General features: G+C 40.7%; 1 long non-coding RNA gene across 1 annotated transcript; it reads right to left on the bottom strand.

The window, feature by feature from the left end:
* Nucleotides 1-383: 383 nt before the first annotated feature.
* Nucleotides 384-7,196, bottom strand: LOC146523802 (uncharacterized). The gene is made up of 2 exons (XR_014877782.1): nucleotides 5,532-7,196; nucleotides 384-4,718 (listed from the first exon to the last, which is right to left on the bottom strand). It is a non-coding gene; the product is annotated as an uncharacterized LOC146523802 (long non-coding RNA).
* Nucleotides 7,197-15,715: the final 8,519 nt, after the last annotated feature.

The raw sequence follows: 15,715 nt of genomic DNA, 5'->3' as shown, positions 1-15,715 counted from the left end.
ATGTCACATATTAGTCATTTAAACAGTAATAATTAAACATTTTTACTATACTATAAATAAACAAATATATATAAATACTAGGGGTGCAACGATACACAAATTTCACGGTTCGGTTCGATACTTTGGTGTCGCGGTTCGATATTTTTTCGACACAAAAAAATGTTCATGCCTTTTTAATTTGTCATTTATTAAAATTATAAATATTTATTTTAAATCAAATGTACAGTTTTTAAATTTAATGTTGCTGAAACAACAAGGGGATAAAATAATAAATCTATCTGATTGAGAAAACACTAATCCTTGGAAAAGAGAGTTTATTACTGAGAAATGGCTCTTTCCAAAATAAAGCTATACTATACGCTTCTTCTGGGCTATGTTCTCAGCAGCATATTAAACATATCAGGTCCCCATAAGGAGAATCATGTGCTAACGGCTGTCTAAATGACTCGGGTAAAGTTTGTAGCATGTGTGCTTGTTGTTTTTGTCTGCTTCCACTTGTCTTTGCACGAGGATGATGTCGGCGTAAATGTGCAGTCATATTCATTTTGTTCCCACTAGTGCTGTCAGCATTAATCTGAAATTATGTTAACGCCACAACACGGCAAATCTCTGTTAACGAGCTACCGCGGATCGCCCTGTGCGTGGGGCTGGACGGCCAACACGTTAACGAGCTAACTGCGCTAACACACTAGTTCCCACCCATGTAATTGAGCATTGCGTGGCACATCCGACATACTGTTTTACTTTTGTCCATGATGCGCTTACCTTCATGGTCATACGTCACATGAAGACCAAAATAGTTCCAAACGCCAGATCTGAATGAGGGTGGGGGAGGTTCAATTTGCCATGTTGCAACGAGAGCTTAACTTCTGTCTCGCTAGCTTGCCCTGCGCTCAGTGAATCTGCGTTTGACTACTCCGCCTAGGCTGCACTGTCGAGCGCAGATCCACTGAGCGCTCAACACAGACAGCATCGTCCGAAGGAAAGTTGATAAAATGAATTAAAAAATTTGTATTGTTCGATACATATGCGTACCGAACCGAAAGCACTGTATCGAACGGTTCAATATCGATACGAGTATTGTTGCACCCCTAATAAATACTAGAGCAGGGCGATATGACCAAAAATATTTATCACGATATACATTTGAAAATTTGCGATAACGATATAACTGACGATATAATTGACACTAGACAAAATACTTTACAACGCCACAACTTTATTAGTGCAAAAAACAAAACAAAAAAAGACATCAATGTATATTCACTTAAACAAGCAGCTGTTTTTTATGTGCATATAAAGTTATATAAAAATTTAACAGTGCAAATGCCAATTCCTTGCTGACAGTTTAATCAAAAGGCATTTCCAGTGGAAATTGGCCGACATATCCTCAGCACAGCCATGTATATTATCCACAAAACTTAAAAAGAGGTTATACACACACAATACAGTAATATTATGTTGAAGCACAGTACGTATCACTCTGCGAGGCTCCTGCCTACAATAGCAGTAATGCTCCGACAATCCATCAAGCGGTGTGGGTCGTACTAATCGTTTCCAGGTCAGTAAACACACCCAGAATTCATACATAAGGCACACGGGATTATAAGGGGCACTGTCGATTTTCAGAAAAATCAAAGGATTGATTTTAAGTGTGCCGTATTTTCCAAAAAAACACGGTAATAACAACGGCCCGCTAGCATGCTCTACCAAAAATAGTGCTTTGTTGTGTATCTGACGGACGAAAGCTAAACCAGTTCCACACCACTGAAGTTGCAGCACTTTTACAAACCACTTCTGGTTCATCCGTTTCATTCAACGATCCGCTTTCGCCCTTCTCATTCTCCGTCGCTATACTTTTTCCGCCATGTGCGTGTGAAAACAAAGGCACTGCGCATGCGCGTTTTACCCATATTCTATCGCGATATTTCATTTTCCTATTGTCCCCAACATTATACCGGTATTACAGCCCTAATACATACTATATCTATAGATAACACAGCAATTAATACATGTATTGTTTAATTAATAAGACATTAGAAAGTGATAAGAACACATTAGAAATAGCAATAGCTTCATAACAGACCAATAAATCAAAACATTTTCATCAGCAGATGTTTGCATGTTCAGTAAAAATATTTCAACAAGTTTTTGATTAAAATCATCAATGAACTTCAGCCTCACGTTATGTAAGGTAAGTTTAATGTTGGACTCATTGTCCTTTGTTAGACCAGTTTATGTCTGTATGTATCATATCAAATATATGTCATACAAAACTACCCCACAACTGCAGTTGTTTCAGGTTTTCACAGGTGTTTCCTGTCAGCTGGTCAGCCTCACTCAGGTGGACATCCATATCAGCCAACCAAACGACAAGCTCCTCCCTTTGTGCTTCAAATCCCTCCCACTCTGAGACAAGGAACTGAGAGAGAGGAAAAAAATGGTCAATTGACTATGTGCACGTTAGCATATGCTACTTCCGGTGCGGAAACTCCTGTGCGGAGCTTTGTTTCCGGTGTCCTATTCACGCCTGGTTTACGGTCCAAAACAAGTTAAGCAAATGAATGAATCAAGCGGCGACTTACATTTCTATAGATGTCTCGGGCATTTACCCAATATATCTGTAAATGATGTTCATCGACTTGTCGATATTTTTTCCCCGCGCCTCAGGGCAAAAGAGAAAATGGATTCAAATGTTATATTTCTCAGCTGTCGCCGCGTTTATCACGGGTGTTATGTTCTAAAAAATAACCAGCGATAGGTGAAATCAAGTAGCCAATTTTATTTTTTGACAGTGCAAAATGTTTCGTGGATATTGTGGACATACAGTACTGCAGTTCAGAGTCACACTGCTAGCGATCGATGCAGGGATTCTGTACTGTACAGGAGAGACGGAGGAGATCGTCTGCAGCGATCAGGACGCAGGACACAATGTGACGTAAAAAAAAAATAAGCATGCAAACTTGCACTAAAAAAATCTGCGAAACAGCGAGGTGAAAGGTGAACCGCGTTATTAGCGAGGGACCACTGTAATTTTTAAGGTAAGTCACAACATACCCTTCGTACATACTAATGTATAGAAACCGTTACCAGCAATAATTCATTTTTTGTGTGGCTTTTTTCACGGTTTGTTAACATGCTGTGTAAGTGTGTACTTGACTAGCTAATCTCGACATAATGGGGGAAACATCTGGTTTGACTATTCTTCACCTGTAGTTTGAATGCTGAACATTTGCCTGTTTAAATCACAAGACCAGTCACTATACAGAGATGTGCTTCTGAATGTGGACGATGTGTCTTCTGCTGCAGTAATGTAGTTCTGCTTGTGTTGAGTGATGTAAACAACTGATCGATCTAAACTCTTTAAACGTCAAAATTGATCATTAGATTTTTTTATGACACAACAGTGGTGAGTGTTCCCACCTTCTCTTCTTTGTAACTTAATGCAATCTTTCCGTTTTCGAGCTTTGGACATGATTTTGGAGAATATCTTTGCAGTAGCGATTGACCGCAAAGTAAAGCTACCGGAAATGTACAACCCCACATCCGGTCTCAAACCAGGAAGTTAGCATTTTCTCGTGCACAGGGTCAATTATAAAGAAGAGAGAAAAGTGAAACCCTCCTCAGATGGTCTGACTCGCATACCTGCAGTTGACCTGTGATGGACTCCTGTTTGGCGTTCACGTCATCCCAGTGGCGGCCACACTCCCTCACTGTTGCAAGCAGCCGAGTCTGCAGGGTGCCCTGGAAGAGCAGAGTTAATGTTCGACTCCTCCTGGTCAGGTGCTCCAGCTGGATGATCCGAGGTCTCCCCTCTCGACGCCGCCTCTGAACACACAAACACAAATTGCATGTGAAGCAGGAGGTGCAGATTTTTTTGCTATTCTTTTCTAAATCAGGCTTAATCACGTGGAGGTATTTGGAAAACTTTTTTGGCCAGCGGACAACTGTTGTCTTGCAGAAAGTCAAATTAAATGTATGCAATACACAATTAATTCACAAGAACACATAAAAAACAAGTCCAGTTCTTGCCTGATTTCAACTGAATTCTGCATCAAAACAGGGTGACAGAATTAAAACAGTGTTTGCAGCAAATGTGAGCACAAAGCTTCACTTTGTACAAGCCTGCTATTAAAGTTCTCCTCTATGCACAACTCGGATCTGCTGTACAAATCTTATAGATACACGCTAAATGAAACAGTAGTGTGCACAACTCCAGATTCTGATCCCTCATCCTAATATGGTCCCAAAATGCTCACACACACACAAAAAAAACATAGCAATAGCAATAAAGCAAATGTTGAGGCTTCTAAATACAAAGTCCATAAACCAATGGCTGACGTTTTTATCATAAGGGTATATATAAATATACAACATATGTTCTTAAGACTAAAAGTATAATACAGATTTTAGTCTGAGAGATTTGATGTTCATTTACCTGCAGATGCACTATACGTGCCTGCTCTGTGGTTTTCCACAACGTTTTGCACGTCACTATTTAATACAGGAAGTAGGTGAACTAAAACAAGTCATCTTTCTTAGTGAGAGGACAATATTAATGAAACAAACCTCAATGACATCATGGAGATCCCTAAAGATGCTCCTGCTGTTTTTCTTTCTCCTCATCCTAAGCTTCCTTCTTCTTGTCCTTGACTTCCATCCAATTGTAATTCAATCTAAGTGTGTTTCTCCCTACCCTCTTCCTCATTTTGTTGGAGCTGTGAAAAGAATTAGTGTGAATCTGAATTAATTTGTGTAAACAAGAAAAATCTACAGCTTTTCAGTTAGAGGTGGTCTTGTGATTTAAGCTGGGTAGATTTATGTGTTGATGCTACCTGCTTCAGCTCTGGCTGCTGAGTGATATTTACACCCTGGCTGGATTACAAACTTTAACCACTTGCTGAACTTTGGCTCAGCGTTGATACCTCTTGTTAGTATAATGACCTCTTCTTGGCTTTATGTATGATGTTGGATAAATGGCTGGAGCATAACTTGTAAACTAGTCCGAAAATAAGTTATACAGGAGCAGTCAAAGACACAGCTTCTTATGTGTTACTTTTCTATTCATTCAAAACACTTATGCATAGCTGTATTTTATACAGCTCTTCCAGAATTCAAAGTACAGGCTGATGTGAGTATTTAATGTACGGGTCAGCTCTACTGAATTTCTGAGTTTCTAGAGCAGACACAGAGCTCACATCACAACAGGCTTCAGGCGCCATTTTAGTGACTTACAATATTATAAATTTTAATATCGGTCTAGCTGACATTACGTTATGTACGCAGCACACAATAGAACCACATATTTTAGAAACCAATGGTTCAAATTAGTTGGGAGCGCCTTCACTTAATTATAACAGTGGTTTTGTTAGGAAAACAGTTCTGTATACCGGATACTAAATTGCGTTAACATTAACAGCTAACGTATCTAACATAGCTAACCGTCATTGTTAGCACAACATTAACAGAAAGCTACAATGACGAGTAACAAAAACAAAACAGTAAATACAGTTTTAATGAAAATGTTTTACCTTTTCCAACAGTCCCAGAATCCAGAGCTTCAAAGACCAGCAGGTACTCAAGACTGTTATCTGTTTCGCTGTCACCGTCTGTGAGAAATTGTTTTTTCCCTTAGAAAGTTTAAGACCCGCCGGTTGCGCAATCTGCCTGCGCATGCGCATGCCAACGATTGACTCCCCTCCCTTTCGGGAGGTTGCCATAGTACGACGTGTTCTAACATCACACACTCTCTCTTTCTCTCCCTGTCATTTATTTGGCTCGAAAAACAATAAATTACTCAGTGATAAACAAGTACTGAGATAATTTACCTAAGCAGTGTGCTTTGTCAAAACTAAGTAAGTGTGTCGGTAATCATTACACTGACATTCTGTTGTGCAATTGTTATTTACTTGTATTTTATAATTTGACTTTACATACTGTTGGGTGGTTTGTAAAGTTTACAATAACTAGTATTATCATTATGCTACATTTTCAAAAATATATAATAATTCAAAAGTAAAGCCTTGAAGCAGAAAATAGTAATACTCTATTAAAAATTAAAAACTAAAGTACAGTATTTGGATGTGTGCATTGTGTCTACTGTTTGTTAACTCACCATATTCATAAATGTCTTAATAATAAATTCCATATTCTATTACCACATTATTTGGGGGGTAGGGTCTTTAGGCTTTGGCCCCGACCCCTGCCACCAGTATATTTTTAAGCAAGTATTTCTTTTTCTTTTTTTCTTTTTTTTTGCCTGTCCCATTTGGTTCTTTAGCTGTCAGAATTGTTGTCTGAAGACCAACAAGGATACCCAATGGATTTACTTTGCCGAATGGATCGTCACGGCCTTGGTCCATTTGATCATTTGATCGACCTTTGTTGTTATTATTTATTTTATTTTATTTTCAGTTGTTACAGACGGAACAGACATGACTGAGGGATAGGAAAGGGAGAAAGAAAGATGAAGGAAAAGAAAAACAGAAGGGGAGGGGGACAGTGAGAGAGGGCACTTAAAAAGAGAGAGAAGAGAAAAAAAATCTCCTGGATCACCTGTTGAGAGAAAAAGAAGAGAAAACAAGCAAAAAAAAACCAAAAACAGAGCAACATACTAAACACAACACCATCACGTTAATCTAAGTGTAAACAGCAGTAAATACTAAATATTGAATGTTGTTGTGTAGCAAGCAGGACCGACAGCGCACAATGTGCTTGGAAATAGCAGCCAATAAAGGTATAGTTTAAGCCAATAAAGGTGTAGTTTCAGCAGTTTAAGCAAGTATTTCTAACTTTTATTTGAATATTCAGTTTTCTACCATCTGCTCTTAAAAGGTATGTAAACGACCACGGCAGACCCAGTGGCATTTTGGTAATTTTTTATTAATCCCTCACGGTTGCTGCACATTCGCGCTCAGAGCTGCGGTTCTCCCGCTGCCAGCTCAACATAACAACAACAACCACCACAGGACCCAGTACAATATTTAATTCGGCGGGGCGTGATTGGGGATGGCGTACAGGTGTGCCCGCCTCCTCTGCACGGCACCGCAGGCCACGCCCCGCCACACACCCCCATCGCCCGACTGTGGCCGGGGAACCATCCGGCCGAACCTACTCCCCCCACCGCGAGCGGGAGAGGGGATCAGCCCGGACCGTCGGCGGCCCCGGGCCCTGGCCAAGCGACGGGGAGTTGTGAGTTCAGGTGGCCGCCCGTGAACCCAGCAGCGTCGGCGAAGCTGGTCTGGAGGTCAGCCGCATGGCAGGTGGACGCGGTGCGGTTGGCACGGTGGTGCGCCGCAGGCGGCTAGGCAGATGTCCGGCAGACACCGGCCTCTGGTGGAGGAGAGGCCGCTCTGGTAATTGCCAGGTAACCCGCCCTCCCCCTTTGCACACACATGCACACAAACAAAACACACAGTATAATTTACACCCTCATTATAGTGAATAAATAGTTATGCTAGGGATGCACCGATACCGATATCGGGTATCGGCCTCGATACCACATTTCTAAAGTACTCGTTAAAAGTCCCCCGATACCGGGGACCGATACCACGGTCTGAGACCTGTCTATGTTTGAGCGGCATGTAAGGGGTTAATCACAGGCGCCGAGTGCCCGCCCCCAGGCACCAGCTGCATCTCAGAGCTGAGAGAAGGGGAGGCGAGACAAGTCAGCCGTGTGGAACTATTTCAAAGTGAACGAAGACGTGAAAACAAAGGCAGACTGCAAATTGTGCTCAGCGAAATTGTCCAGAGGCTCAAAAGGTAGCACATTTAACACAAGTAATTTAATCAAACACCAAAATCCCAACACGACAACGAGTACAAAAAGTTTACCCACGCTTATTTACCCATGCTTATTAGCACAGAGGAGCATAGCTGATGCTATAGCAGTGGGACGGAAAATAGTTGGGCATTTTAAACATTCCCCCTTAGCCTACTCCCGCCTCGAGGACATTCAGGGACAGCTCAACCAGCCAATAAAGAGACTGCAGCAGGACGTACAGACGCGCTGGAACAGCACGTATTACATGCTCCAGTCCCTCATTGAGCAAAAGCGGGGGCTGTAGTGATGGGATTTCTGGCTCTTTTTAGAGATCCGGCTCTTTCGGGTCGGCTCACTAAAAAGAGCCGGCTCTTTCGGCTCCGAACCGGCTCTTCAGGTTGTTTTGTTGCTTTAATTAATTTATTATTAACAATAATATAAAATTATGCACAAAAGGAATTACTAACGTAAAAAAAAAGTGGTTTTATTTATATATGTTTATATATAGATATATGCGGTGGCCCCTAGAGACAAAACACGTACAAACTCCAAAGCACATTTCTAGCATGAACTGAACTTCCAAAGCAGAGCTACTAGATCACTTAAATTACACAATTGAAAGCATGTGTGTATTGTTTGTGTATTTATACACAGGCACTCATATATATTCAAATAATTTAAAAAAATGTTCATTTACCTGTTATTACCACACACCAAATCCAGTTGTTGGTACTTGCTGGCTTGTGTAGCCACTAGGTAACAAAAGCTCAACAGTGCGCCCTAGCATCCTGGAGCACTTCTGTTGTCTTTTGTACGTGTTTTGAGTTTTTATGTGCTTCGGAGTTTGTAGGTGTTTTTACGTGTTTTGGAGTTTTTACGTGTTTTGGAGTTTGTACGTTTCAGAGATCGTACGTGATTTGAAGTTTGTATGTGCTTTGTCTCGAGGGGCCACCGTAAATATACTTTTATTTATTCACTCCACATAAAATGTAATAAATAAATCATATAATACAAAAATCAACTATTCACATTTCAACTTTTAACTATTTAAATTTTCAGCTTTTTCCTTTTACAAATTTAAAGTGAAACAACACAAAACACTGCAAACTACAACACAATTAAATATAAATTAAAATATGAAAACAAAAAGAAGATGCATATTCTCTGTCATATGGACCTGCATGAATAAACTTTCTGAATCCTTTATCATCTGCAACTGAAAATAGTTGTGTATGATTACTATACCTTTCTAATGTGACGTTGTTGTCCCTGGCTCTCTTTCTCTCTCTCTCCCTCTGGCTCTGTTCCTGTGCTACTGAGTGTAACTACCGCCCCTCCCCCCTCTGCCCAGCGTAAAGCACAAGGCTCGCGTGCTGAGTGAAGCAGAAAAAAAGTGCGAGAGAGAGAGAGAGAGAGGCTGAGAGAAAGAAAAAAAACCCACGTGACGGCTCGCGGTAAGGAGCCGGCTCGCGTCGTTCACGTCAAAGACCCGGCTCTAAGAGCCATTTCATTCGCGAACGACCCATCACTAGAGGGCTGGGCGTGTATGTGTCCGAGCACGAACTCCCTGACTTTCTCACCGCTCACCAATGGGCTCTTATGGAGACGACTGTTGCCATCCTCGCCCCCTTTGAGGAACTAACTAAAAAAGTGAGCAGCTACGACGCACTAGCCTCTGATGTCATCCCAGCTGTGACTGTGCTAGTGAGACTTCTAAACAGACAAACAGACGAGTAAATACCTCTCAGCCCCATGTAGCAGTGTGGAAAGTGAAAGGCTTTTTAGCTCAGTGTCACACATTATAGATGAAAACAGCAACAGTCTGACTGCTGATAATGCAGAAAAGCTACTTTTCTTAAAAAAAAACCTGCCACTCACTTTTTCTCTCCATTAAGTGAGTCATCTTAGACTTGATGTAAATACCTACCTCAGTTGCACTGACTGCCACAGTTCTATGTTGGTGGATGTTGTTAGTTTATTCAAATATTGTGCACTAAATAGCAAAGATGTTTCTTAATGCCCCTTGTGTTGTCCAAAGCGGCAGAGTTTACAATAAACTGAAAACAATACTTGAGTTGCACTGTCACTGTTTAAATTTTTTTTTTCATAATTATTTATTCTGTAATATGTTGCATACAACATGCTTTTCATTTTAAATAAATGTTCTTAATTCCAAACCAGTCCCTTGTTTGTTTGTTTTTTGTTAAATTATAGGACTAAAGCTGTTACCTGTAAATTTAAATCATGTTTTTATTAAGTACTCGGTATTGGTATTGGCGAGTACTGAAATGCAAGTACTCGTACTCGTTTCCAAAAAAGTGGTATCGGTGCACCCCTAATTTATGCCATTTTACACCATCAAACTTAGATAGCTAAGGATGAAGAACCTTTTGTTCTTTAAAGAACCATTTGCAATACCTAAAGAACCATCTACAAAATAAAGAGGTTCTTTGATGTATGATGGTTCATATGACATCTGAAGAACCATTTAAGAACCATAATTTTTCTGAGAGTAGAGGAATTCTGGCCTACTTTACATTGGAGAATTGTTTTAATTCAGCCACACTGGTGAGTTTTCAAGCATGAACAGCCTATTTATGGCCAGACTTTGACCAGGCCACTCCAAAACCTTCATTTTGTGGGGGTTTTGTAGCCATTCAGAGATGGGTTTGCCAGTAGTGATGGGTCGTTCGCGAACGAAATGGCTCTTAGAGCCGACTCTTTGAAGTGAACGACGCGAGCCGGCTCCTTATTGGGAGCCGTGAGGTTTTTTTTGTTTTTTTTTTTCTCTTTCTCTCACCCTCTCTCTCGCCCTTTTTTCCGCTAAACTCCGCACGCGCGGCCTGTACCTTGCGCTGGGCAGAGGGGGGAGGGGCGTAAGTTACACTTGCAGTAGCACAGGACCAGAGCCAGAGAGAAAGAGAGCAAGGGACAACAACGTCACATTAGAAAGGTATAGTAATCATCCACTATTTTCAGTTGCAGATGATAAAGGATTCAGAAATCATGCAGGCCCATATGACAGAGAATGTGCATCTTCTTTTTGTTTTAATATTTTAATATATATTTAATTGTGTTGTGGTTTGCAGTGTTTTGTGTTGTTTCACGTTAAATTTATTTAAAAGGAAAAAGCTGAAAATTTAAATAGTTAAAAGTTTAAAATGTAAATAGTTGTTCTTTGTATTATATGATTTATTTATTACATTTTATGTGGAGTGAATAAATAAAGTATATTTATGGTGGCCCTTAGAGACAAAGCACGTACAAACTCCAAAACACGTAAAAACTCCAAAACGCGTAAAAACTCAGACGCACTTACAAACCCCGAAGCATGTACAAACTCCAAAACACGTAAAAACTCAGAAGCACGTACAAACTCCAAAACACGTAAAAACTAAGAAGCACGTACAAACTCAGAATCACGTACAAAAGACAACAGAAGTGCTCCAGGATGCTAGGGTGCAGTGCTGAGCTTTTGTTACCTAGTGGCTACACAAGCCAGGAAGTATCAACAACCGGATTTGGTGTGTGGTAATAACAGGTAAATGAATTTTATTTTTAAATTATTTGAATAAATATGAGTGCTTGGCTATAAATACACAAACAATACGCACATGCTTTCAATTGTGTAATTTAAGTGATCTGGTTAGCTCTGTTTTGGAAGTTCAGTTAACGCTAGAAATGTGTTTTGGAGTTTGTACGTGCTTTTTGGAGTTTGTATATGCTTTAGAGTTTGTACGTGCTTTGTCTCTAGGGGCCATATATAAACATATATAAATAAAACCACTTTTTTTTACATTAGTAATTCCTTTTCTGCATAATTTTATATTATTGTTAATGATTAAATAATTAAAGCAACAAAACAACCTGAAGAGCCGGTTCGGAGCCGAAAGAGCCGGCTCTTTTTAGTGAGCCGAGCCGAAAGAGCCGGATCTCTAAAAAGAGCCGGAAATCCCATCACTATTTGCCAGTGTGTTTCAGATTGTTGTCCTCATGCATAGGTGCAGCAGTCTGGTTTGCTTATGGCTAGAAATTGTCTTTCAGGAGTTTCTGGTAGTGAGCATTTACTTTTTCATCTAGGACCAGGTAGGTTGATGATCAGGAAATTATGGCAATATTTTTTTCACATCAGTACAAACTGAATGATGTTGCTACAGGTATATTTACATGAGATGGGTCAGACAGTCAGTACCTATCTGACATTGCTTTATTATCTGCAAAAAAACAGAACACAGCTAAACATTGTTCTTAATGGCATTCACACACAACAGTAATGGATCAAGCTGAATTCTGCAATCTTGGCTGCTTAACAGTGAGAGGTCTTGTATTCCCTGTGGGATGGCGGCTGTCTCAGGCAGGCCAGAAGCCAGCCCAACACTACCAGTAATTGAAATCTGTTCCAATCCGAACTCAGCCAACCAAAGTCTGCTTTGTGTCTCCCCTGTGAGTCTGATTGTGGGTGTTTTTGATGCTCTACAGCAAGCCTCCTCCTGTTTGAGAGCTCTGTGACTTTCCATTGCATCTATGTGTCCCCATCTTTCCATGACGTATAACTAGTTTGTTTTGTTGTGCACTTCAGTGAGTTCTCTTGTTCTTTCATATTTGCTGCTACTCGCTCCACCCGTGTGTTTTAGCAGCTGAATCTTTACTGTAGAGCTGCATGCTAATTTGGTCTGAACAGCTCCAGAACAATTCGTCTGTTTGCTGGTGCTTGGGAAAATACCTTTAATAAGCAAATGGCATCGCATCTCTGTCAATAACTGTCCTTTTCTAAATGCCTAGTTTGACTAAAAAAAGGTTTGCACTTATCAGTGAGAACAACATGAAATAAACAAAACATTCTTACTTGGCAGAATACATGACTCATGCAAAGGTAATAAGCTAGAAGAGAGTCTCAGACTTGTAAATGACATGAAAATGTTGTTTATATTTTTTTTTATCTGACTTCCAAACCAAATACATTTTCAAGAGAAAATGTATTAAAAATATCACTGTATTAAAAACACAGCTTTGCCTTCAATATTTTGTGTTTCACAAGTGATTGTTCAATTCATTTCATGCTTCTCATGAAAACACCACAAAATGTCAGTGTTTGGGAGGAAGAGAAGAGCAGACATATGGACACATGGAGTGGTCCAGATCTTCTGGATCCTATTGGCGAATAAAAGAAAGCTAACATAAGTTAACTTAATTACACAGAAAGAAACCCTCATAATCACAGAATCACACTTAGGGACATTACGAAGAAGAAAACCCTCCCTTTAACAGGAAGAAACCTGACTCCCAGAAGAGCAGCCATGGCCCAATTGTTTGGGGGGTTAGGGGAAAGTGAGACCAGAACAAACATTTTTTGGCTTAACTTTAAAAGTACAGAGAACGTCTCCCTTCCAAACCCAAACAAGAAGCTGGTTCCAAGATAGAGGAGCCTGGTAGCCAAAGGCTCTAATGCCATTCTACTTTTAAATACTCTATCAACCACAAGTAAGCCAACAGTCTGAGAGCAAAGTGCTCTGTTAGAATGATAACATATTATGCCGTCTTTAAGATGTAGCCTGATTATTCAAGAATTTGTGTTTGAATTTCACTGTGAGCCAAAGAAGAGAAGCTAATATGGGATAAATACAGTCTCTCTTTGTCTGTGAAAGTTCTCAGTCATCCAGGTCATCGTAGTCAAAGGAGCTTGCAAAGAAAAGCGTCTGGACTTCTTTAAGTTACTTGAAGACGTTTCACCTCTCATCCGAGAAGCTTCTTCAATTCTAAGGTCAAATGGTCCCAGATTTAAACCTAGTGGGAGTGTCCCCCCACAGAGGGACAAAAGGACCCCCTGATGATCCTCTAATCGCCTGAGCCAAGGTGTGAAACTGAGTGTGGGTCCCAATCAGCCAGAGTTTCGGGTGAGTTCATTGTGAAACCTGGCCCCACCTTATCATGCGAATTCCTGAGGTCAGATAGCTGGCAGATCTGCCATCTATAATCCAGTTTTGAGTTCCCTCCCCAGACGCCTTAACCCCCACTCACATCTTGGGCCATCTGACCTCAGGAATTCGCATGATAAGGTGGGGCCAGGTTTCACAATTAGCTCACCCAAAACTCTGGCTGATTGGGACCCACACCCAATTTAACACCTTGGCTCAGATGATTAGAGGATCATCAGGGGGTCTTTTTGTCCCTCTGTGGGGGGATACTCCCACTAGGTTTAAATCTGGGACTCCCCACCATTTAAAGGTTCTAAACTTAAAGAAGTCCAGACGCTTTTCTTTGCAAGCTCCTTTGACAGTCTCTCTTTGTATTCTCAGTTATACTTTCACTGCAGTGTTGTGGATGAAACAGAGGCATTTTAAGAAGCTTTTAGAATCATGTGAAAATAAAGAATTATTACTTCTAGTCCATCCTAGAGGTGATACAGTTGTCTTTCAGCAACACTCTGGAAGAAAATATTTCTAATTTTAGCGATGTTGTGCAAATGAATGAAGGAAGCCCTACATATTTATTTAGTAGGCCAAAGGAAGATTTTCTAAATGAGTGCAGTGCCGTTTCTTTATCAGATTGGGTATTATCTGCATTAAGGGCTTGTGTTTGTGAGTTATAACAGGGAGTCAAGCATCTTTGATTTGTTGCAGAGAAGCTATAGTGTCGAGCCGCTGTTTATGTAAACCAATCAGCTATAACATGACCATTTGCCTAATATTATGTTGACCCCCTTTTTGTTGCTAAAGCAACCGTGTGTTCCCCTGGTGAGCAATGCACACACCCAGCCATTCATGTGACATTTAAGAATATGTGATCTAGACCAGGTTCCACTCTTGCATTGCTCTGTGATTCAGTTCTGATGCTCCATGCCCATTTTTGACGCTTTCAGCTGTAGAAAAAGATCTACTGGGGCACCCTGACTGATCTGCAGCTATGTAGCCCCCTACACAGTAAATCACGATGTGCTATTTATTCTGACACTTTTCTACCAAAACTAGCATGGACTTTTTCTGTAACTGGTCTTTTGGATCAGACAACATGGGTCAGACTTTGGTTCCCGTGTGCATCAGTGAGCAGTGTTGGGGAGTATCGGAATACATGTACCGCCGTTATGTATTTAAAATACAAAATATGAGTAACTGTATTCCGTTACAGTTACCGTTTAAAAAGGTGGTATTTAGAATACAGTTACTTTGTTGAAATAAATGGATTACACGGCGGTACTTCCCTGTTTCATATTGTGGCGGGTCAGGACTGTTTGGTTTTGTTTGACAGCTACGTTCTGTTGTTCCAGGTGGCAGCGTTACGGTTGCCATGGTTACAGGGTGACGCTCTCTCTCTGCGTGTTTCCTGGGTGAGAGAGGCCTTTTTGTTGTTGTTGTGCTAAGCTAATAGGCAGAATGCTACCGGTATAGCTCTAAAGAATGTAGCATCATAGGCAGTGTAGTCCGTGCTGCAGGGAGAATGGACTGCCATACACGTTATGTGTCTGTGAGCGAGGGAGGGAGAAAAAGGAAAAGTACGAGCTGTCATCGAGCAAAAACGGGAGCTGGAAGCATGTAAATATAATAATAACCACTGCAGCCAAGAAGAGAGCCTGACGAGCCCAGTTGTAAGTAAGCTATTAAGACTCGACTGTACACCGTGTTCGTGTTTTCCTCCAAAAACAATAAGTTCTGTTGGAGCAGCCTTTCAACGCCTCTCTCTGTCTCTGCTAGCAAAGTTGACCCAGACAACAAAGTAAAGCTAGTTTTCAGCTACGAGCCGACACAGAACCCACCGTATTAGCCAGAGGTCCCTTTACTACGGTTCGGAGCCGCGGACCTTCAGTAATAGTAATAAATCACAGCAATAGTACATTCATGTAGTTGTAAACAGCATGATAATATATTAAGTAATCCAAAGTATTCAGAATACGTTACTCTCATTGAGTAACGTAACGGAATACGTTACAGAATACATTTTGGGACATGTATTCTGTAT

This window comes from Neolamprologus multifasciatus, chromosome 2 (assembly GCF_963576455.1).
Source record: "Neolamprologus multifasciatus chromosome 2, fNeoMul1.2, whole genome shotgun sequence".
Classification (NCBI taxonomy): Eukaryota; Metazoa; Chordata; class Actinopteri; order Cichliformes; family Cichlidae; genus Neolamprologus; species Neolamprologus multifasciatus.
The sequence above is the reverse complement of the archived record's forward strand: the minus strand, read 5'-3'. Positions and strand labels throughout refer to the sequence as shown.